Here is a 23,738-nt window from a genome sequence, read left to right as displayed (position 1 = left end):
ACAATGGTCACATTCAACAGCCAGTTTCCTTATCACTACCCTTCCAGGAAGCCCCACCAAACAATGGACACATCCACAAACCAATTGCCCTTTCATCACAGCCCCTCCAGCCTATAAATAGCAGCTCTCCAGCAGCCCTGGCCGCACTCAATGCACAGCAGCCAAGAAGGTCAGAGCGCCTGCTTCGGTTGCAACGCCACTGAGGATGTTCTCCGCAGCTGAGAACGAAACGTCTGGAAGGAAAACTTTCTCCAGTAGAACACGGCGCTTGAGCCCGAAAGATTCTTCAAACCCTAATGATGTTACCAGCCGTGAAAACCTGAAATCTTTGGTAATGATATAATTAGATATTGTTACCATATGTTATCAATAAAATTGTTTAAACAAAAAAAAAAGTATTTGTTGCTAAGTGTTAATGTAGTAGGTAGTGGCAGGTTATGCAGCATCTCCTCCCGAGAAGGCTCTGCAAATGCCTGTAGCAGCAGGGAGGTGGGAGGAGGTGAAATCACTCCACCCCCATCAGTGGAGCTTTGCTGGTGGCAGAAAGGGCAGTGCCACCATCCCCTTTGGCTCTTCACTGCAGCCTCCCTACCTGCATGCCAGTTTGGGCCCTGTAGCCCTGGGAATCAGGAAGGACTGGCCACTTCCTTCACCAGCAGAAATCTGGTGGGCTGTTGCTCTAAGCCCCGCCCACAGTGGGGCCTGGGAGGAGGAGGAGCAGTGGTGTGGCTGGTATAGGCCAAAGCCTGGAGCCACTGGGTGTGTGGGTGTGTGTCTGCCCAGACCAGCAAAGAGAAGCCCCTACTGCTGAAACCTGCATTCCTCTCTCGGGGCCTTTTTCCTTCCTAGGGGGCTCTTTGACCTTCTGGGAGGTGGAGGGGGGGAGTGGCTCCAGGAGGGAGGATGTGTGAACTTCTTCCAGGATTGTTCTGGCCTGCCAGTCTACCCCTGCCAGGAATACACTGTCTTGGGGTGGGAAAGTGCTGCTGGGCAGAGGGTAGAGAAGCCTGGGAAAGATCTTTTAACAGCCAGCATCTTCTGCTGATGGATCGTGGAATCCTCACCCAAGTGTCTCCTGGTCTTATAATGAGCTGCTTTGTTGTTCAAGCATGACGCCTTGTGGCTCAGTCTACTAGACGTTTGTATGACTCGAGTCCTCCCTTCACTAAACAGAAGGCAGCCAAGAGCTTGTTCATTCACCGCTCATTTCAGTTGGGTCCTGGAGATGACTTAGTATTTGGCCTTTGTGATTTTTTAATTGGGGGGGGGGGGGGAGTTTGGAATAATGCTGGTGTCACCCTGTGCATTTTGCTCTTTAAAACCCCTTGTGCCATTTTCCTCAGGAAATACTGAATGCTGTACATTTCATGCATTCCTCCCCCCCCCCCCCAAAAAAAACAAAAACAAAAAACCAACCCCGCAGTAGTTTTTGCGGTGCTCCCCAAATGTTTCCATTTTTCTGTAGGCAAAACAGAGAGCACTCATGTGGGGCAGTGGTGGTGGTGGGGAGACGTGAACTCTGTTGTTTTTTCAAGCAGCATGACATTTACGGCATTTAATTTTTTTGCTTTGATAGGCTGAAGCCAGGCTTGCGGCAAAGCGAGCAGCACGCGTTGAAGCTCGGGAAATCCGAATGAAGGAGCTTGAGCGGCAGCAGAAAGAGGTGTGTGGCTTTCTTCTTTATTCTTATTGGAGTCCAAATATGTGCTGTTTGTAAGAATTCTGCACAAAAACCTTGAAATGGATTAAATATGTAACAATGTTGTGAAATTTGTTCTTATTCTACTAACTTAAACTAGGTAGAAGCACACAAGACCAGAATTTTCCTAAACTATTTTTTACAACTGCATAAAATAGAGGCACAATTATGTTTCTTGATATATAATTACACCAAAAAGAAAGAGCCCCATTTGAGAGGTCTTCATTGGTTTGAGAGCCGTTTCCTGATCTCTCTCAAGTAAACTGAGTTGAATCAGAAGTCCTGGAGTCAGCATGTACATCTGACTGCAGGAGAGCCAGCACATGGAGGCGTGAGACAGAAGAACACCGTGGTGGGGCTGCCTGGTGCCTTCATGCCCCAAAGATATGCTCCAGTATGGGGAAGAGGAGGAAGGTGGTGGCTGGAGTGAGATGCTCTGGTGCAGCCTGTGGATGGAGGGAGGGTGGGAGGGCCCCGGGACCGGATTGCATCCTTCCAGCCAGTTCTCTTCTCTTCCAATTGTGTCTTTATTCAGTGTAGCCAGGTTCTGGATGTACCTCCAGCCAGGACTTGTGCAACTGGATGCACTGCTTTCAGGGAGGGAGAAGTTGGCCTTGGATGGCAGCCTCTCTTGCCATGGCCTGGAAGCAGAGGAGACATGCCTTCCAGCTCCAGGCTCTGCTGGTGTGTGTGTACACGCACGCTCTGTGCATACGGATGAGCTGCACTACATCCAGTGTTTTAATTGATTATGGGGTTGGAAGTTGTAACAATTACAGTTGCATCATTGCAGAAATCAAATTTGGAGATGACTGCACTTTCCTGTCTCTCCTCAAATAAATTCCTCACAGACTCCCTGAAATCAGAGCCTCCCTTTTAAAGGTACCGAAACACAGCATTGTACTGAAGTGGCAGGTGGTTAAAGTGGCAGGCATTGAACTGGAGGAGAGGTGGGGGGGTGGTAAGCAGTGCTCATGACTCACAGTGGAATGGGGTTTTTTGCTGCTGCAGCTGGAGATCTGTTGTTTTTCCAGGCTGTTTCCCTACTGAATTCAAGACCATTCCTTGTGTGCTTGGAGGCGTGGGGAGGGAGGGGGCCCCTGCCATTGATGCACTTAGACCCAGATCGGCTGCTGATATCCTTCTCTGCTGCAACCGGGCATTCAGCGGCAGCCAGAACCCTCTTCCTCCTCCGGGCCCAGCTGCCGGTGTCAGCACTGAGCGGGAGTGGCACCCTAACAGGCACAGGCAATGCAGTTGTATTGGGGAGGAGGAGGATTCTACAGATATGTACATTTTTTTCTATAAACATGGGGAATCACCCAAGTTTGCGGGAAAATCTGCTTAGTGGTGGAGTGGCCCCAATCTGTGGGTTTAGTTATCTGAAGATAGAGGAGGGGGCTACACTTCTGTGTAGGTGTACAGGTGTCTAGAGTCTTGGAAGCTTGACTACCCCGCGTTCTCCTACCAATGGACCTTGAGCTTGCTTGGAGGTTCTAGCAGGAGAGCGCAGCTATCGTGTACCCTTGACCGAAGAACAGGACTCTCCTCCTATCTGAGAAGGTCGTCCTCTTCCATTGAGTGCGCAGTTTCGGGAGGGATGCATGTGGAGTGGTGAGGGAGGGAGGGGACATCCGCCTAGCCAGCCAGATCAGCCGAATCAACCCTGGCGATTGATGGGGTGACAGATGTCACAGCCAGATCGCCCTCACATCCAGTTGTGATTTAGTTGTGTAGATGTGCTGAGCCTTGCTGATACTTCGATAGCATCTCCGGCTTTGGAGCACATTTCTAGTCTCACCTGCAGTCTTAGAGGCGCTTGGAGCTGGTGGTGGAGGAAAGTGCTCTTAAGATTTATGGCGATCTCATGTAGCAGTTTCCAGGGCAAGAGATGTCCAGAGGTGGTTCTGTCTCTGCCTCATGCACTGATCAGGGCTGATGCTGCTTGAAGACTGCTTCTGGGATCAGAGGAGACCCACCCAGGCCAGGGGATGGACAGACATCCTTCCGTGGGAGCACATCGGACTGAGCACGGCACGGCTTCGTTGCACATAAGCCGGCGACTGGGCTGTCAGTAATATTACTGAAGTGTCAAGTTCACCAGTGAGAATAAAATGAGTAAGAAAGCACATTCAGGGTTGTCTAGTGGGGACTATAGGGGTCAGTATTCCCTCTAAACTGTGAAGACTTATGAGCAAAAATTCTACTTCATGAGCTACTGGCATTACAGTTGTGAGCAAGTGATTTGGCTACTGCATCAATTAGTTTGCTCTGGGGGGCCATCCTTCCTGAGCTAAGAAAAACATGTGTGAGCTGGAGGCTAAAAAAACTGTGAGCGAACTCACATTAACTCAGCTTAGAGGGGACATTGATAGGGGTATGAGCTGCACTACGTCCAGTGTTTTAATTGATTTTAATAAACAGTAAAAACAGCAACAACCCCCCTCCCCCGTTAGGGCTTGAGAACATCCTTGGTGCATCTTCCTGGCTTCCTTTGCTTTCTGCCCAAGTGACAAGAGTTTTCTACAAGAAAATCACTTCTCTTAACAATAACAACTGGGAACATCAGAGGAGTCAGTTTTGTGAAATAGGTTCTCAAGGGAGGAGTCGTATTTGCCCTGCACAGGTTCACTGGTTTCATCTTCAGTCTTCTGTGTCTTCTATTGGTAGAATACCATGATCAGAAATACTTAAGGAGAAGGGAGTTCAAGAGGGGTGGGAGTTTCTTCAAAGTGAAATATGAAAGCACAATCACAAATGATTCCTGTGAGAAGGAAAAATGGGAGGAGACTAAAGAAGCCAAGGTGGCTCCTTAAACAGCTTTCTAAAGGCTTGAGAAATAAAAAAGACTAATTTTGGAAATGGAAGGAGCTCTTAAACCAAGGAGGAATATATACAAATAACCAGTGCCTGTAGAGCGGAAAGCTAGAGTTCAGTATGAGCCTAGGCTGGCGAGAGATGCTAAAAACCAAAACAAAGGGTTATTTTCTTATGTTCAAAGTAAGAAAAAGAGCAAGGACATGGTAGGCCCATTGCGGGGACAGGAAAGTGAAATTGTAACATGATGAAGAGAGGGCAGAACTGCTCAATTCCTACTTTTCCTCAGTCTTCTCTTCTGTGGAAAAAATGGTGCTCAACATGTCAAAAACAGGACACACAATGAGGGAAGGGAGTTGTAGGCTAGAATTGGCATTGAGGTAGTACATGAACACCTTGTTTCTTTAAATGAAACTTAAGTCCTTGGGGCCAGATGAACTGCATCCAAGGGTACTAAAAGAACTTGCAGACTTAATTTCTGAGCCTCTGGCCACTATTTCTGAGAGTTCTTGGAGAACAGGTGATGTGCCAGAAGATTGGAGGCAGGCAAATGTTGATGGTGGTGGTGGTGGTGATGTTGGTGGTGATCGTGGCTGTGGTGATGGTGGCAACAGTGGTGCTGATGCTGATTTACCCTGGACCTTCACACCTCTAGAGAGAGACCAGGGTTCAAGGTGTACCAAGTTAGGCTGTGTCCTCAGGGACTCGGGGGCACATTCTTCTGTCAAGCAGTGCAACTAGCTAGTTTGGAAGAGAGGCTTTGTTGTGGTGTCTCCGTCCCCACCTCCCAGCTCTTACTGTGCCCTCCCTAACTCCAGCATTGCTGTGGGTGGCAGCTTTGGCCAGGACAAGAGCAGCAGATGAGAGGATGGGCCCCAGCCAGTGGCCACACACAAAATGAGAATCCAACCAGAAGATGTGGACAGAAGGGGCATTTGCTTCACTCCTCTGCTCGTGCCGGCCCTCTCATGTTCCCCTCTGTACTTCCACCACTTACGGAGGAGGGAGCTGGGAGACCCAACACACTCTTTTCAAAGGGCCGCATGAGACTCCCAGTGGTGCCTTCATATGTAGCAGCAGAGTTCTTGAGATGCTCTAATACATAGAGATGCCATCTCTGTTTTTAAACCACGTAGGTCCTATTTCTGTGTTAAGAATAAATGTAATCATTAGAGGGGATTGAGGAGTTGCTCCTGTCTTAGAAGACTGAATTTAAGGGACAGCTTGTACATTCTCAAAGGCTCATTCCATTGCAGTTCTGTGCAACTGAAGTAATGTTCCATGCAGACTTTCTGGAATATCTTTGCTCCGGACTCTTTGTTTGCCATCTAATACAGAAAGACCAGGCTTCAAGGGTCATGATGCAACCGGATAAATATAGTCAAGGCTATGTTTTACATGATGGTATGAATGGTATGCTGTGGGTATAATTATCCCTCAACTAGAAGAGGAGCTTAGAGGAGCAAAACGCCTTTCATTTGGATAAGCAGGAAGTGGCATCATATAGATTTGCTGCTTTCCCTTGCACACACTGAAAATTTTGTGTCTTAACATAAGCTTATATTTTCTTGGTGTTGGTGTTCTTCTGTTTGAGGTTAACAATACTACTGAAAATCACTGCTGAACGTGTGGTACAGAATAAATACTTTATACATTGGTTCAGAGAAGGCATAACTAATAAAGCATACACAATTTCATGTATTTCACAATTGTTAACAACATAAAATGTAGCAGTTATAATTCATTTAGCATATTTGACATATTTATGGAATTTAAAAGCTATAAATGCTTTAGTTTTCTACAATTAAAATTGCAAATATACTCAGTACTTGAGAGAAAACTGCAAACTGGTGCACCCTATGCTGCCTTACCAACCTGTGTGTTTATGTGACGTGTGGTCCGGGGGTGAAGTGACAAGGTCAGCCACAAGGGAAGGGTTAGGTTAAAAGGATAAACAAAAGCAATGAAAGTCCTGCATACTCTGCTAATGAAGGCCAGGTATCTGGCTGGGTGTATAAATTCATGTTGGATTTAAGGGCTGTCTAGTCTAAGCAGAGGTGGCAGACTCATTTGTTATGAGGGCCAGATCTGACACGAATGTCACTTTGTTGGGCCAGGCCATGCATGCCCGAGGTACTGGGAGGTGATTGTAAGGGTGATTTCAGATGCAGAATGGCAATAGCAGGTGAATGATAATAGCAGGCGTGATTGGATTAGATGTGATATGCAGAGGGGTTGTAGGCATTGAGGTACCAGCATTTGGTAACGAGATAGGAAACATCTCAATTCCGTCCAGGAGGATTCAATCCAGGAGGATGCAAAGAATAAATGGACATAAGTCTGACATTAGACATAAGTCAGTTACTGATTTAAGAATAGCAGTGCTCTTACAAAGGAATTTCAAAGGGAGATGAGAGAGACTGCAGTTGATAATGAAGCATCCTCCTGGGCTGAATTGAGAGCTAGTTTTCCGGTCTTTACCAATGTGTGCTATTATCATTTGGCATCTGAAATCACTCCACTCTCCAAGATATACGTAAGTGTTGTGATTCCTAACCAGGGTCTTTTTGGAAGAAAACAAATCCATTTTTAAAAAGAAAAAAAATTCAGAATAAGCCAAAATAATTTTCTCGATGTAAATTGTGCTTGTCAGGAGAATCAGTCCAAGAAGAAGTAGCAGTGTGCTTGCACCAAAAGCTTATACCTGGAATGAAATGTTATCGGTCTGAAAGTTACCACAGGACTCCAACTTTGTGTTCTCCCTCTCTCTCTGTGGGAGTGGGGGGAGGGAGGCAAGAGGTAGGAAGCAGGCAGTAAAGAGCCCCTGAGGGAGCTGGGGAAAAAGCAAGCTAGGGTGTGGCTGCAGCAGCAGCCATTGAAAAGGAAGCAAGAGAAGGAAGTTGCTCTTGGGCCAAACTTGAGCCCTGCATGGTGTGAATTTGGCCCACACACCCCTGGTCTACAACATGCCCACATTGTATTCAAAAGCATCTGCTTCATTCTAAAGAAGAAAATGTTTTGTAGATGTATTTTTTTTCAGCACGTCCAAAATTTCCAGTTTTTCCATCAGCCTTTTTGTAGGCCTTGAGGGTCTAATGGGGTTGGGGGGGATCTCAAACAGGTTTTTTCCTTTTGGGGTGGGGAGGACCTTCACATCTCTAGAGGGAAGAGAGTATATACCAATCTGAGCTCTAAAGGAAGGATGAAGAAAAACATACTAAATAAACTCTTCTTAGCGTGTGACTGTGCTGATAAGTTGCAGGGTGGTGGTTTGCTCCTTCCTTGCCAGAGCTCTCCTTTGGACCACCAGATGTGTGCACAAGGAGCCTTTTGTCAGTTGGGAGTCCCGCCCCAGATTAAACAAGTGTGCCAGTACCTAAAGAAGCCAGACTCCTCCTGCTTTTTACTCTGTGTGTGTGCATATAGGTGTGGGCAGGGGAGGTTTTGCTGTTACAGGCTAACTCAGCTACCCATCTGGTATTATCGTCTTGAAAGAGTAGAGGAGCAGCTAGCCTATTGCTTGGCCTTAATATGAGAAAGGGCTTTACTGAAGACCTGTCTCCTCTGCAGATTCTTCTGCACTGATGATCTCCGTGCAAAATTATGGCCTTGTCCAGTTCAGTTTTTCTTCACCTTTGGTGCCAGCCCGTGAAGTTGGCCTGTCAGCGTTTTATTGAGCCTGCAGGTGGCCTATTGGACAAGTATAATTTGTCTTAAAGCGCAGTGTACTTTTGCATTCTTTTTTACCACCTTATCTGTTTCTCTTTTCCCTCCCATCACTGCATAGATCTATCAAGTTCAAAAGGTAGGGCATTCTAAGCTTCTCGGTGATTGCATGCATTTGTTCCTTTTGCATTGGGCATCTTGGTAACATGTGACAAATCTGCTTGATGATACTTGGAAATATTTTGAAATCTTTAAGGCATTGTCAGTTTTTTCTAATCCATAAAAAATCACTGTTCGCTTAACTGACACTGAGTACATTTGATCTGCTTATTCTGCATGGAGCACCAGCTCACCATCACCAACACTATCTTCCAGCAGAAGAACAGTCTGAAGACAACCTGGATGCACCCACGGTCCAAGCATTGGCACCTTATCGACTACATTCTGGTGCGCCAGAGAGACCTTCGAGATGTCTTACACACCCGAGTAATGCCCAGCGCAGAATGTCATACGGATCATCGTCTTGTACGCTGCAATCTCCATCTTCACTTTAAACCCACACCCAGGAGAGGAGGTATCCCTCGGAGGAAGTTTCAGGTTGGCAGCCTCCAGTCAGCCGAAGTTAAAGCTGCCTTCCAGGCAAAACTCCAGTCAAGAATTGAGGACCCCAGTTGCCCCACAGACCCTTCTCCAGAAGCACTCTGGGAACACCTAAAAACTACCGTCCTGCAGATCTCTGAAGAAGTCCTCGGGTTCTCCACAAGGAAGAACAAGGACTGGTTTGATGAGAACAATCAAAAGATCCAAGAATTACTGGAGACAAAGAGATCTGCCTACCAAGCACATCTTGCTCAGCCCTCCTGTCCTGGGAAAAAAGCAACCTTTCGCGCTGCATGTAGCAACCTCCAGCGCAAGCTTCGAGACATTCAGAACGAGTGGTGGACCAAGCTTGCAGAGAGAACCCAGCTGTGTGCAGACACTGGTGATTTAAGAGGGTTCTACGAAGCCCTGAAGGCAGTATATGGTCCAACATATCAGGCTCAGAGTCCCTTGCATAGTGCAGACGGCCAAGTGCTCCTCACAGACAAGGCATCCATACTGAACCGGTGGTCGGAGTATTTTCAGGTTCTCTTCAGTGCCAACCGCGTAGTTCAAGATTCAGCAATCCACCTCACCCCACTTCAGCCGGTGAAAACAGAGTTGGATGAGATCCCCACCCTAGAGGAGACCGTTAAAGCCATCAAGCAACTGAAAAGTGGCAAGGCAGCAGGAGTTGATGGAATTCCACCAGAGATCTGGAAGCATGGGGGCACAGTACTACATAGCTCACTTCACAAAATACTTGTCACCTGCTGGGAACAAGGCAAATTACCACAGGACTTTCGCGATGCAATCATCATCACCCTATACAAGAACAAAGGGGAAAAGTCAGACTGCTCCAACTACCAGGGGATAACCCTGCTCTCCATCGCAGGCAAAATCCTTGCCAGAATACTCCTGAACAGACTGGTGCCCACCATTGCAGAAGAACTCCTCCCAGAGAGCCAGTGCGGCTTCAGAGCTAACAGGAGCACCACCGACATGGTATTTGTTCTCAGGCAGCTCCAAGAGAAATGCAGGGAACAGAACAAGGCTCTGTATGTGACTTTTGTCGACCTTACCAAAGCTTTCGATACCGTTAGCAGGAAAGGCCTGTGGCAAATCTTGGAACGTTTAGGATGTCCCCCAAGGTTCCTCAGCATGTTAAAAAAACCCCTCCCTCTCCCAGTTAGTTTAGTACCATTGCAAAATCAGAACTGAAGTGAAGCAGGAAGAAGAAGCAAATGTTCAGCTAAGGCTTTGTCTGTCTCCGTCACTCTTTCTGAATGCCACATCCTGCTCCACCATGGAGATTTGCCGCAGAGGGAGGACTGAAGTCTCTGTGAGATGGGAGGGGGGGGGGCGGCAGGACCAGCATGCCTAAGAAACTCAGAACCACCCTCCGAAGGCGTTCAATATTTTGAAAGCCAAGGATGCCTGAGAAGCTAAAAGGGAAACTGAGCATTAGGTGCTCTGCTTTTGGGGGTGGGGTGAGATTAGACTGAAGAAGAGGAGCCACAGCTCAGAGGGACTGAGTCTCTGGTCCCAGTTCAAGCCCTGGCATCTCCAGTTGAATGCACCTGCCAGTAGGGGATGTGACAGAACTATGCCTCAGGCCATGGAGAGCTGCTGCTAGTCTGTGTAGGCAAGACTGACTTCATTGGACTAGCGGTGTGTTTCAGGATAAGGCAGCTTCATATGAGGAGGAAGATGTGGCCCCTGTCTTTTATTTTAGAGTCAGCCGTGTAAATAGCACCAGCTACAGGCTTTTGTTTTGTCATCTCCTCTCCTAACTAACTAGAACACTGTCTAGAATAAATATTTCCAGCAATTTGCTCAACGTGGGAAAGTGTTCCCTTGAGTGTATTGTGCAAAGAGGACAGTATATGAGCCCCGGAGGTCATTACGATCGGCCAGTCAACATCTTCTGACCATCCCTGGCCCAAGGGACGTCCGGCTTGCCTCGACCAGGGCCAGGGCTTTTTTGGCCCTGGCCCCGACCTGGTGGAATCAGCTCCCTATGGAGCTCGGGCCCTCCCGGATTTGTTACCATTCCGAGGGCCTGTAAGACGGAGCTGTTCTGCCAGACCTATGGCTGAGGCAGACGGACGTCCTTACACTATTACACCATCTAAACTAGCCTCCCTGCACTGACTGCTTTAAATCGATATAGCTGACATCTTAGACATCTAGGTTGGGACAAGTGTGCCTTAATTGATCTGTCCACACTATCCATGCTGCCTTAAACTAACTTGAGCTGTGGCTTAACTGTTTTAATCTGTTTTAGCTGTTTGATTTCATTATTTATCTGTTAGATTGTCTAGTGTTAGTTTTAATTGTTTTTATTATGTTGGAAGCCGCCCTGAGCCCACTATGGGAAAGGGTGGCCTATAAATCTGCAGAAATAAATAAATCCCAGAGTGTCGTAACTGGTAACCCTGCTGCTATTCTTTTCATTTGCATATTTAAAGCCTCAGAGGATTCTGACCTTTTGCCAGACCTTTTGCTTACGTGACGTTTCTTGCATGTTTTTACTAAGTGGCCACCCATTAATGCATGCTGCAAGTGGCAGAATGGCAGAGTAAGCAGATGTTTCTGCAGGGCTGTGCTTGCTGTGTGCACACTGTGTGCTTTGCTCTCCATTCAGGCTGCAGATGGGCGACATTTTTCCAGAGACTTCTACAGGGCAGTTGTGATTGTCGGCAGGATATTGTCTGTTTCACCTGGTTTCAGATCAAATGAGACTCACAGGTTTCTGTAATGCTCTAATGAGTGCCTGGAAAAACATCACTGCAGTGTTTTTAAAGTTGTCACAGGGATGTGATGGAAAGTGTTCAGGATATCATTTCTCTCCCTGCTCTCCCCACCCCCCAAGTGCTCATATGGATCTTTAAAAAGAAAATCAGTGCAAATTGACTTGCGATACCCTTTTAAGAACAGTAGGTTGTCCAAGGCTTTCATGCCCAGAGTTCATTAGTTGTTGTAGGTTTTCCGGGCTGTATGGCCGCGGTCTTGGTATTGTGAGCCCTGACGTTTCGCCAGGAACTTGACTGGCATCCTCAGAGGTATACCCCAGAAAACTGGTCAAAGACCCAGAGAGAACTCCAGTTTTCTGGGTTATACCTCTGAGAGTGCCAGTCACAGTTGCTGGCAAAACATCAGGTCTCACAATGCCAAGACCACGGCCATACAGCCCCAAAAATCTGCAACAACTTTAAGAACACTTTACAGAATACAGAATTTCCCCCTTAACAATGTCAAGTCTTCTCCAATTCATCTGGGAACAAGTTATCATTGTTTACCTGCTGGTCTAATCAAAAGCTCAGAATTCACCAGTGGGACACTGTGGTGGTGAAATGGGGTAGCTGGAGTGGGCACTAGGATAGTTTTTAGTGGGATGAGGCTCTGCCCTTCAGTACAGTGACGTGCTGTCCTCATGGGGATAAGCATCTTCTGACTTTGACGACCTGCTGCTCCACACAGAACTGTCATGCCATCAAGCCGGGCAGAGAACATGCCCCCCCCCCCCCCGGAATGCTTCTTCCTGGCCTGCCTGTGCTTGCCCCCCTCCCCGAGGGAAGTCATGATGGGCCTTCCGAGGCACACTTTTTAGGTGAATCCCCCTCCCCACCTTGTGGCCGCCTTGTTCACGCTGAATTTACCTTGAAGGAAACAGAACAAGTTCGAGGTTTGTTTTACATTTTTGGGGAAGTAGATTGTGAATCCTCAGGACCTACCGTATTTAAACACATATAACTTATGAAGAGATATATATGGAGATACAGTTCCTTTACAGACTAGAGAGAACCCCCATGACTGCCAGGCTGCTTAGGAGTTTAAAGGTGTTCCTTTTGCTGCAGACCTTTGGCTGCCCTATTATAGCTCAGTAACCGTCAAAGACTACAAATGAGATCCATGCACTGGTACATGCCTTACACTAGAAGAAGAAGATGACATTGGATGTATATCCCCCCCCCCCCCCCCAGTCTGAGTCTTAGAGTCTCAGAGCGACTCACAATCTCCTTTTATCTTCTTCCCCAACAACAGACACTAGGCCAGGGGCGGCCAAACTTGCTTAATGTAAGCCATATAGAATAAATGTCAGGTGTTTGAGAGCTGCAAGACATGAACAAATATTTTCACCTATGTCTTTATTAGAACTCTTAATACTTTCTTTGCACAGAAAGATAAAATATATAGGTATGCACTTTACAGCATGACCATGCTACAGGGAGGCTTTTTAAAAAACAAACATTGGGAATAACAGTTCCCATAAGACCAGCAAAAGGAAAGGTTAGGGAATTATTTTTGGCAGCAGTGGAAGAAGGAAACATACATGGAGTATATAGATCACTGACTGCCGTTTGCATCATCATGCATCTCCCTTTGCGTTGACACCAAGGTTAGTAAATACAGCTCCCCCAAGAACTATGAAGCTAAGGGGGAACCCTGCACCGCCCTTCCAGTGGCTCCCTTGGCTTTTGCGCTCTCTTTCCCCACTCTGGGTCTCCAGGTGACCTCCGTGGTAGAGAAGAGCTTGCAAGCCTGCCTGTTTCCCCCTCCTTCCCTGCTTCGCACACGGTGGGAATGGTGGCCTACTCGTGAGTTAGTGTGCAGAGCCTGACTGAGGTTTCGATCCTGAGCAGGTTTATGTGAGAGTGAGTGAGCCTGCATCAAGTTCCTGCTTGACCTTGGGGAGGTAGGCAAAAGCCACAGCGTGTGATTCCCAAGCTGCATTTCGGCCACCCTTGCACTAGGCCACCAGGCTGCTGAGCCCTGGAGTGACCGGAGGCAAAGCGGATTCTAAACCACCTCAAGGAAGCTGTCTCCTCTCTCCCCTCCCTGCCACTTTCCCTTCCCAGGTTCTGAGGGCCCCCCTGTCTGTCTCCCCAGGCCATAGTGCAGGTGGCAGATGGGGGGTGCGGAGCACACAAGCATCTATGGCTCGGGCTTCTCTCCCACTGGCAGTTCTTTGTGCTGTTCCGAAGTTGACAATCGTTGGACTGCGAGCCACCATGGAGTTGCTGAGACAATTTGTCACAGCCCTGTGGTTGCCATCCTGCTATTGTGAGTGAAGATTTCCGTCTGTCTCTATGATGAACGACTGCTGGGAACAGGTGAAGTGTTAGAGATGCAGAAATAATCTGTTCAGTCCTCAAAGCTTCTGATCTGGTCTTTCCAGAACTCTGAATCATTAACACCAGTCGCCTCCTCTAATGGAGACAGGAGGGCTGCTCTTTTCTGCTGACTCGTCTTCCAGCAATTCAGCACTAATTGAAACCCCTCCTGTGCTGTCAGGAAAGGAATGGCTGCTGGGTCACCATTAACCTGGCAAGCAGATCCCCCCAGAAGTCCTTGGCCTGCAAGGCACACTCCCATCGCCTGTGCCACTCTCTCCTAGAAGAATCGCCTGACCATGGACACTGCCGGTCCTGCGTGTCTGGCAAAGACGGGGGAAATGTTCGTTCTGGTATGAGAAAATGAAGATGGAGGCTCCTGTCAGCCTATCAAGAACAAGAAGATGTCAAGTTGTGGTACACCAGGAAGCTATGAAAGAAAAAATGTTACAAACCATCCAAATTAGGTCAACTAGAGGCAAGAGATCATTCTTTAGGAAAATTATTATGCAGTATATTACGTATTTATGCTGTTGCAGACAACCTCAGAGGTCTTGGTTAACGATCTGAAGGCCAGAGAGCAGGTAAAACTCCCTAAGCAAAACTCTGTCCAAAAAGAAGGAAAAGAGGGAGAGCATGCCACCCAAAGAACGTAGGTAACCCAAAAGGTTGAAAAAAGGGAAAATTGCAAAATAATTAAAATGCCTGTAAGGATAAATTTAATTGAACAGCTTTAATTATTTTCAAGAACTCACCCGTGATTCACACAAAAAACCTAAAATGAAATGTGAGACCCCAAAGCAGTCTGTGTAACGCAATGAACTACAATGGTCTGCATTACAATACCACCCCCAAATACCAACACCTGAAAATTGTAAAGAAAATTGGCAGAATGTGTCTCATAAAAGAAACATGGCCAAAGACTTGCTCAGTGACTCATGAAAACCCACAGTAAGAAGAGAAACTGGTCCCATGTCAAGGGGGGGTATATATGGAACAAAATGGAAGCTGTACACATTTACAAGAATTCTTTAAGCAGTCATGCATGACTTTCTGAAACTTGACAACTGAAAACCTTGAGTCTGAAGTAACTGTGTTATCTAATGAGCTACAAGCTGATGGTATCATCCTGGATAATGAGCACCACAGACTGTAGCAGAAATGTTTGAAGAATGTGCAGAAGACATTCTCTTCCTGCATGGAGTTGCATGATACAGAATGCAGCAGATGTGACATTGTGTTCCAAGTGAAGAGCTGTCAGTCCAGTTTGAAGACATAGAAAGGTAACAGTCCCATGTTACTAGAGTTGGTTTCTTGCAGTATTCTGACCACAAGATAGAGGTTTTCCAATTCATGACAGACTGGGTGGCTATGATAAGACAGCCCCCCCCCCCCCCGCAAGGTTCTCAGGTTCTGGTGGTGATCAGAAGTTCATCAGGGATGTTTGTCCTTTTCGAACCATCTGCAGTCTATGGGAAAGGTGATCCGGGAGCACACACTGTCTCTAACCATCCCGCCTATGGCTGCTTGACGCTGAGCCAGTGTCTCCTGCTGCAGCATGTGTTTTTCAAAAAGGCATGCCCACTCCGACAGAGAACCCGCTCATTCTCCAGATGGATGTATTGATCACTACCATGAACTGAAATCTTTCTAGTAGGTCTAGTCATGTTTGCTCAGTTATTTATGTTAAAGCTGTTTGTGCTTGGTTCTGCAGCACATATACTAACCCCGGGACAATGCAGAGGAGATTAGTTTGGCCCCTCGGCAAGGATGACAGAAAGTGAAATCTGTCCTGGCTCTAGTCACAGGTTTCACTCTTTATCTCCCCTTCTGCCTTGGTTGGAAGGTGAGTGAATACTGATGCCGGGAGGCTGCAACTGTCCTGACATCATTTCCAGATCAAGCTCATCTTGGAGAGAGCAGACGTTGTCCCTGCATGGTACACCTAAGAGGGTCTTCTTAGTGGTTGCTATTCAAGCCAAACATTCTCTGGATTGGGGGGCTGGAAGCTGCAGGGTGTGGACATACCTTAAAACTTCTGCTTCTGTACTTCTCACCCTGACTTCCTTTCTTTTCCTTCTGTAGAAATATTGTGGTCTGGAGGCAAAGTTTGGTGACATCGAGCAGTGGATGGTAGGCTTTATTTTAAAAAATACTACTCAAAAGGCTTGGGGGATTGAATAACATAGCAGCTCCCCCTGCTTGAAGAGGTGCTTCTCTGTTCCTAAGTACATATTTCCATAGCACGGCTGTCTTTCACGGATTCTGCCTTAAGCCTCAAGAGCCCCCCCTTAAGATGCCCTGGTGGTGCCTGAAGTGGCCTTAACCATCCACATGATTCCCCCCCTTCTTCCCCCCTTGTGTGCCTTGTCTTGGGAAGCCTGTGCCTTCACTGGTTCCTTTGGGGGCTTTAGGCCATCCAGAGAGAGCTGCATTCTCATGCCAGGAGGGCAAGGGTTCTGCCTCCAGGAGACCACTCACCAGCATAGAAATGGATGTGACAGTAGTCTCTCAGCATGCTTTGCAAGATGCTGCATTGTTAGTTTTCCAGTGTCGCCTATGAAATCCCTGTTGAGTTTGGGAGCAGCCCTGGCCCAGGACAGCCAGTGTTTGGATGGCAGGCCGCCAAGGAAGAACGCTAGATCCGATATGCAGAGGCTGGCAAGGGCAACGAGGTCTCTATAATTTGGCTGCAACAGGGTGGGGGAGGGGGTTACATATGTCAAATTAAATCTGTAAACTAAATACGGCAGTCCTGGATGTACTATGGTCATTCCAAGGTAAAAGAAACTTTCCTTCCTGGGGACCTTGCTTTTCTCCCCAGTGGAAACCCCAAGTGAGGGAAGGAGGGTAGGCGGAGAATGTGGTGACTGACCCAAGGTCACCCAACAGGCTCCTGGGGCAGGCTTAAGACACGGGAGAGCTGGATTTGAAGCTGGGTCTCCCATCTCTCAAGTCTGGGACTTCTAAGGTGCTCTCAAAACAAAATATTTTAAGAAATCCACTTGCATGCGTGTTTAGTTCCTTTTCTTTCAGAACTCCAAACACTTTGCTTATTTCTCTTTATTTGTTGTCTTTCAGTCTTCCTTTCTGAGACTTGCCTCCCAAGAGGCTTATAGGGGAGGGAAGGGGTTCAAAGGGGAAATCCTGTGGATGGTCAGCCTTTGTCGGCCATTGCGCCAGGAGCGCAGGGGTGGAACTGTGCTGTGGCCCTTCTGGCTCTGGCCAGGGGCGGGAGTGCCCTGTCCCTTGTTTCCCGGCAGCCGGATGGATGGAGCCCGATTTGTTCCAGCGTGAGGTGCAGGAAGCTCCCAAGGGTTCCGGCCTCCTTCCACCCTGTAGCTGCATGGCAGTGCCAAGGGCTCTTGTTTCACCAACCTCTGTTGCTGCCTGGGGGCTGCGGGGAGGAGACCCCGGCTTCCGTTCCCACCACTGCCCCGAGGGCAGAAAAGAAACCCTACTGCTGCGGCACCCCTGTCCCACTGGTGGCCAGGCCATGTAACCGGGAAACCACCAGAGGAGTAAGGAGCCTGCTGCTCCCATCTGAGATCCCAGATGCACTGCCCATACACTAGAAGGGGAACCGCGGTCATAAGGAGGGAAAAGGAAGAAGTGAGACATAAGGAATTCTTTAGACCTAGTGTTGTAGTAGAGGTTGCATTCTCTGGAGAGGTGGCACCAAACATTTCTAAATAAAAACAGCACACAATTAAATCCAGAGCACCTTAACTGACCTGGGGTTAGCCTGCTTTCTGGTTGCTTGTCATTTTCCGCAACACCCTTCTACCTTTCCTCATTCCTGTGGGGAAGTAGCAGGCCAGGCCAGGCCACGCCAGTTGTGCTTGTCTCTGTTGCCTGTGTAGGTAGTAAACATGTGCCCTGTATACTTGTTGCCTGTGTAGGTAGTAAACATGTGTGTTAGGGAAACTGCTCTCAAAACAATGTTGGGGAATTAGATTGAGAGACAGCTAGCCCAATACAGGATCTTTTATCTATGTATACCAGGCTCAACCGTTCCGACAGTGATGCTTAATAAAAGGACTCTAATTTAATAAAAACCGATTGTAATTTATTAGAATAATAGTTCTTTCACACAAGATAAAAATACAAAACACTCACACATTTACACACAGGTCTTAGGAAATAAAGATAGATTGATAGGGAAACATATATGGGTAGACAAACAGGGTGATATTTACCAGAGTAGTCTTCAAAGAAGTTTCCAATGGCGACATAAGAGGGCAGGGGAAATGGACCCAACACTGTGGCCAGAATTGGGGATGGATCTATGCAGCGGAATATGGGTTGCTGATAGAAGCACACATGAGTGGAGTTGGGTCAGAGGTTAATAGGCTTCCTCAGACCCTCAGGGACTGGGAGGTCTTGGGGAGGAGCAGGGGGAGGTTCTATGATGACCAAGAAGGCTGGACATCCCTTACTGACACCTAATTGGATGCCAGTTTTGACCAATGAACTTCACCTTAGTCTGGTGAAGCTGGAAATTTCCAAGCTGCAAGGCTGCCTGGATTGGCCCCAAGGTATTAAACTAGGGTAAGAATGGGAATGACAGGATACTTGAGTTTAAATGGGATTAACTAGGAGGGTGACAAATAGGTAATCAAATACTGGCCTAGGTACCACCCGGGTAAGACAAAAGACTTGATGAAGACAGGAGATGTTCCTCTTCTTATCTCAGCTTCTGCTGGGCAAGAGTTATTGTTCTGGTATTGCTGAGCAATTAGGATTAACAGTTGAGCTATCAATCCATTCATGGGACAGATGGGTTGCGTGCAAGCTCAGGGTGTGCTTGGATCAGGAAAAGCAAGATGGATTCTGCTGTTGTGAGCCTTAGATTCATGAAGGCAGGCTGGAAACATGGTGGCCTTGCTTCTTTCACTGCCGTGGCCAAGACTGAGCACACAAGGAGCAGCTGGAGCAGGTCTGTAGTTCTGGCTAACACTTCAGAGATGTAGAATGCAAAGCTGCCACATAAGCCTTAGAAACTGTAAGCAAAGTCCACTTCTTAGAGCAGATGTGTGAGAGTCAAAACTCCAGGCACCCTGGCAACCATACTGGTGATCATGATGTTCATGTGTATGAAAAGTAGGGGGTTTTTCCTCACATGTGCCCTGTATCAGAAGCACTGGTGCAACATACTTCCTGGTTCCTGAATTATGGCACTTTAAACTTTGGCTAACGGAAGTCCTAATCTTACATTTTCACAGCATAAAAGAATGTACATGGACTTGGGGAGGGAATAGCAACCACCACCATATGATCTCAGATGCACCCAAGATTTCTGAAGCAAGGTCATAATGAAGTTGTGAGATCCTTCTTCATCATAAAGTCCAGTCTTTGTGAATCCATACATGCTCTTGGCCCTAAGTGTTAGTTCTAAAGTTACACGACAGTGTTTCCATACTGACAATATTTTATCTTCCCCCCCTTCCTTGGTAGGAAGACACTGAGCGTTACAACCGTAAATCGAGAAGATATACTTCGGTTAGTATTGTTTATATGTTGTACTTAAAATAATGAATACACTTCTGCTTGCAGAGGGAATCTGGGGGAGTGCGGCTCTACGAATATGTTGAAAGAAAAATTCTGCATTCTTTTGTGTCCAGTGAAGCAACCCAGGGGAGGCTGTGGGGGGGGGAGGAGTCCTTGTCTCTCCAACTCTCTTGCAAGGATTCCCTCCGCCCTTCAGCCAGGGGGCCCTTCGCCATGGTTTGCATTAAGGATAATTTTCTAACCCATAACTGGCAGCCAGCTCCAAACCCTGTTTTCAAAGAAGAAATTGCAAGTATCATTAAAAGTTATTGTTTTTTGTGTCCATAAAGTGAGAGGGAGGGTGCCGTCCTGCAGCCAGAGGACTTTAGTGGGTCACAGGGCTGTGAAATGTAACATAAAGTGAGATGCCCAGAAAGACAATGATATGGCAGGAAATGATACATTTTACTTTTGAAGGTATCGCTTCTGATTGTGTGTCTGCGTGTGTTTTCCTGAAATGTACATGAAGAACGCAGCAAGTTTGTGGGGTGGTCTGCAGGCTTTCTTTACGTTTTCCCCTGGATTTCCCGTGGTGCACTGACTCACAATATGAAGTTTGCCTGGCGTTTTAAAAGTCTCTGCTCTCCTTTTTCCTTTTATCTTTGTAGGTTTCAGATGAAGATGAGCGTATGTCAGTGGGTAGTCGTGGAAGCCTAAGGGTTAGTAGCAAGTAATTGTACCTGCATAACTATTCCTACCATTATATGAATGGACTCCTCCACTTGTGGATGGCATATTCTTTTGGGGGGGGGGGGGGTGTTTGCTTCTCTGCTACACAGGACTGTTGTGATGATGAGCTTTTGTGTGGGGGGGGGCATGGTGGCAGCTCCCCCCTTTGAAGACCTAGTGGGTGCTCACTCCCATTGGCACCAAATGCAGGGCTCCTCACTCGGGTGGGGCAGGAAGCTCAGTGCTACATCCCATGTGCTGTTTCCCAGCCTAGTGTAGTGTGCTGGCTCTTCTCTTTAAGCCTAGGGACTTTGTCCACAGGGAACTGCATCTGTCTCTATGTTCCCCTGTGCCGTAGATGTCTTGCAGAGGGGTTCTCCTTAAGATGCCCTCCATTAGGACTGTCTGTGGGGCTACAGCGAGGTCACCGTCCTGCAGCAGTTGGGCAGAGGACACGTCCGAGGGCTGGCTGTGGGATCTTAGTTCAACTGCCCTTTTCCACACATTAAAGCTCTGTTATAGGGACGATGGGAAATGTCTCTTTTTCTTCTTCTTCCCTGCTGGCACCTGTCATGCCTTCACATCCTGTATTTAGGAAGGCATCTTATTCCAGAAGGCATTTGGTGGAGGTTAAATTGTTGCAGCAGAATTGGCTAGGCTGGTTTCACTCTTATGTGTCTTTACATTCCAGTGCTTTTAAATTTGTAACTTGTATATTTTAGTTTGTGTGTTAGCTTTGTTAATTGCACTGTTGTGACGTGTCCTTATCACCTGGTTGTTACATCATCATTCTCTGCTTTGAGTCTGAGGAAGGAAGGCAAGATAGAAATGCTATAAAATAATCAAGCCACTATTTCATATAGAATTGTATTAACAAACAAAACAATGTTGGGGCTATTGAAAGATCCTGTACTTTGCAATTTATAGCATTTGTTGTAGTTTCCATATGTCAAATAGTGCTTGTACAATCAGCTTTTCTTTGATTGGTTTCATAATTAAGAAACGTAATACAAAGGATATACAATATTAGCAGATTAATTTGATAAGAGAGCCAGTTTGGGGTTGTGGCTAAGTGCACACACTCTGATCTGGGAGAACTGGGTTTGATTCCCCACTCCTCCAAATGCAGCTGCTGGTGGACCCTGGGTCAGCCACAGTTCTTGAAAGAGCTGCCCTCACAAGAGCAGTGCTCACAGAGCTCTCTCAGCCCCAACCTGGTGGAATGAGCTCCCCCTGGAGGTCGGGGCCTGCAAGACAGAGCGTTTGAGGTCAGTTTAGTCATTTATCCACCAGGCCCCTATGGTCACTTTCTCTGCAAATGAGCTTACTGTGGACTCGGTCCCACAAGAGCCAAAATAAGTGATGCTTCATTAGATCTGTTAGATTATATGAAATGAATTTTAGTCACCATCTTTGTACATTAGACTGTGGTTTTAAGTCTGCTTATATGTATATTTCACTGTTATGACTCTGTTGCACCCTGCCCAGAGCCCGTCTGTGGGAAGGGCAGGCTAACAGTCGAATCAATCAGTCTGTCAATCAATCAATCACCTACCTCACAGGATGTCTGTTGTGGGAAGAGGAAGGGGAAAGGAGAGGGCAAGCTGCTCTGGGACTCTTGAGTGAAGGGTGGGATGTACATCCAACCTCCTCCTCCTCCAAAAATCACTTTTCATTAATATTAAATGCGTTGGGAATTCAGGAAGATATTTACGTACTTTTTCATTTTAGTCTAGACATCGTACATTGTAAAAGGATGCTTGACATATATCCACTGAGTATTTGTTTCCTTGAACAAAATTGTGCAGTTTGTATGGGTTGTAATTGTATTAGGTAAGGTGTTTGAAATATTTGTTCCAAAATCTTGATCCTTTACCTACTGCAAAGGATTGCGCAGGTCACAGCGATCGGCTTGCCTTTTCGTAGCCTGTATAAAGCAACAACCAAGCATGTATGTTTCGTATCCATCCACTCTATCCATCATAAGCTATTTTGCATCTAAGGGAAAGTTGTTTCTGAGGACATGTTCAGTCCAGGAATTAGGCATAGCCCGTCACTGACTCCACAGGAGATAAAGATGACAAGTAACAAGAAGGAGCAACAAGCTGTATGAGTATTTTAATGCAGGGACTCCTGTCAAGTACTGTGTCTTGCTATGATTCTTGGGCTTATGGGGGCCTGCCTTCATCTTTACCATGTTATAATGCCTGAAGTCTGCACATGCTTTGTGTTACCTTTTATCTGCATGTTTGTGACTGTGTATAAATAACCTTTCTGCTCTAGCTGCATTCTTTTGTGGGATGTGAAGGTGAGCAGGGACCTCACCGACTGGAGTTTCTAACTTTCACTTTTGGAAAAGACTGTGAACTGGGGGGTAGGGGGAGGGATGAAAAAGGTGTCTGTCTTTGAATGTTAAGCCCGCCAGAATTGGCGCATCGAAGTACTGCATAATTCCCAGTTTGTTGTAATCTATAAAGGTGTGATCAAAGATTTCAGGTAGTGAAACTACCTTATCACTTATCAGTTCATTGGGGAGTGCCCAAATGAACTGAATCCAAGGGTACTAAAGAACTTGCAGATGTAGCTTCCAAGCCTCTGGCCATTATTTTAAAGAATTCTTGGAGAATAGGTGAGATGCCGGGAGATTAGAGGCTGGCAAATGTTATCCCCATCTCCCAGATAAGAGTCCACATACTTAACCACTGCACTAAACTGACCAGCATGGGTTTCTGAAGAACAAGTCATGTCAGACTAACTGGATCTTTTTTTGAGAAAGTGACTACCTTGCTGGATCAGGGGAATGCTGTAGACATCGTTTATCTTGATTTCCGTAAGGCTTTTGATACGGTTCCACATACTGTCCTTGTTGACAAGTTGGTAAAATGTGATTTTGATCCTGTTACTGTTTGGTGGATCTGTGACTGGGTGACAGATGGCATCCAGAGAGTGCTTGTGAACGGTTCCTCATCCTCTTGGAGAGAAGTGACAAGTGGAGTGCCTCAAGGATCTGTCCTGGGTTCTGTTTTGTTCAGCATCATTATAAATGATTTGGATGAAGGAATAAAAGGAATGCTTATTAAATTTGCAGGTGATAGTAAATTGAGAGGGGTTGTAAATGTAAAGTTCTGCATTTAGGTAGGAAAAATCCAGGGCATGTTATAGGATGGGGGAGACCAGATTTGACAGTAGTATGCGTGGAAAAGATCTAGGGGTCTTACTGGACCATATGCTGAACATGAGTCAACAGTGTGATGTGGTGGCTTCAATGCAATTTTGAGCTGCATTAACAGAAGAATAGTGTCCAGATCACGTGAAGTGATGGTATCTCTTTGCTCTGGTAGGACCTCACCTGGAGTATTGTGCTCAGTTTTGGGCACCACATTTTAAGAAGGATATAGACAAGCTGGAACGGGTCCAGAGGAGGGCGATGAAGATGGTGAGGGGCCTGGAGACGAAATCCTATGAGGAAAGGTTGAAGGAGCTGGGGATGTTTAGCCTGAAGAGGAGGTGGCTGAGAGGTAATTATGATCACCATCTTCAAGTACTTGAAGGGCTGTCCTATAGAGGATGGAGTGGGATTGTTTTCTGTGGCCCCAGAAGGTAGGACCAGAACCAATGGGTTGAAATTAAATCAGAAGAGT

General features: G+C 46.7%; 1 long non-coding RNA gene across 1 annotated transcript; it reads left to right on the top strand.

Annotated features, from left to right (window-relative positions):
* The first annotated feature begins 1,564 nt into the window (after nucleotides 1-1,564).
* LOC132590872 (uncharacterized) lies at nucleotides 1,565-20,140 on the top strand. The gene is made up of 5 exons (XR_009556772.1): nucleotides 1,565-1,663; nucleotides 8,304-8,321; nucleotides 15,964-16,011; nucleotides 19,336-19,380; nucleotides 20,037-20,140. It is a non-coding gene; the product is annotated as an uncharacterized LOC132590872 (long non-coding RNA).
* The last annotated feature ends 3,598 nt before the right edge of the window (nucleotides 20,141-23,738 follow it).

The sequence above is a fragment of the Heteronotia binoei genome, unplaced genomic scaffold (assembly GCF_032191835.1).
Source record: "Heteronotia binoei isolate CCM8104 ecotype False Entrance Well unplaced genomic scaffold, APGP_CSIRO_Hbin_v1 ptg000890l, whole genome shotgun sequence".
Taxonomy (NCBI): Eukaryota; Metazoa; Chordata; class Lepidosauria; order Squamata; family Gekkonidae; genus Heteronotia; species Heteronotia binoei.
Note: the sequence above shows the minus strand (reverse complement) of the source record. Positions and strands in the feature narration are given on the sequence as shown.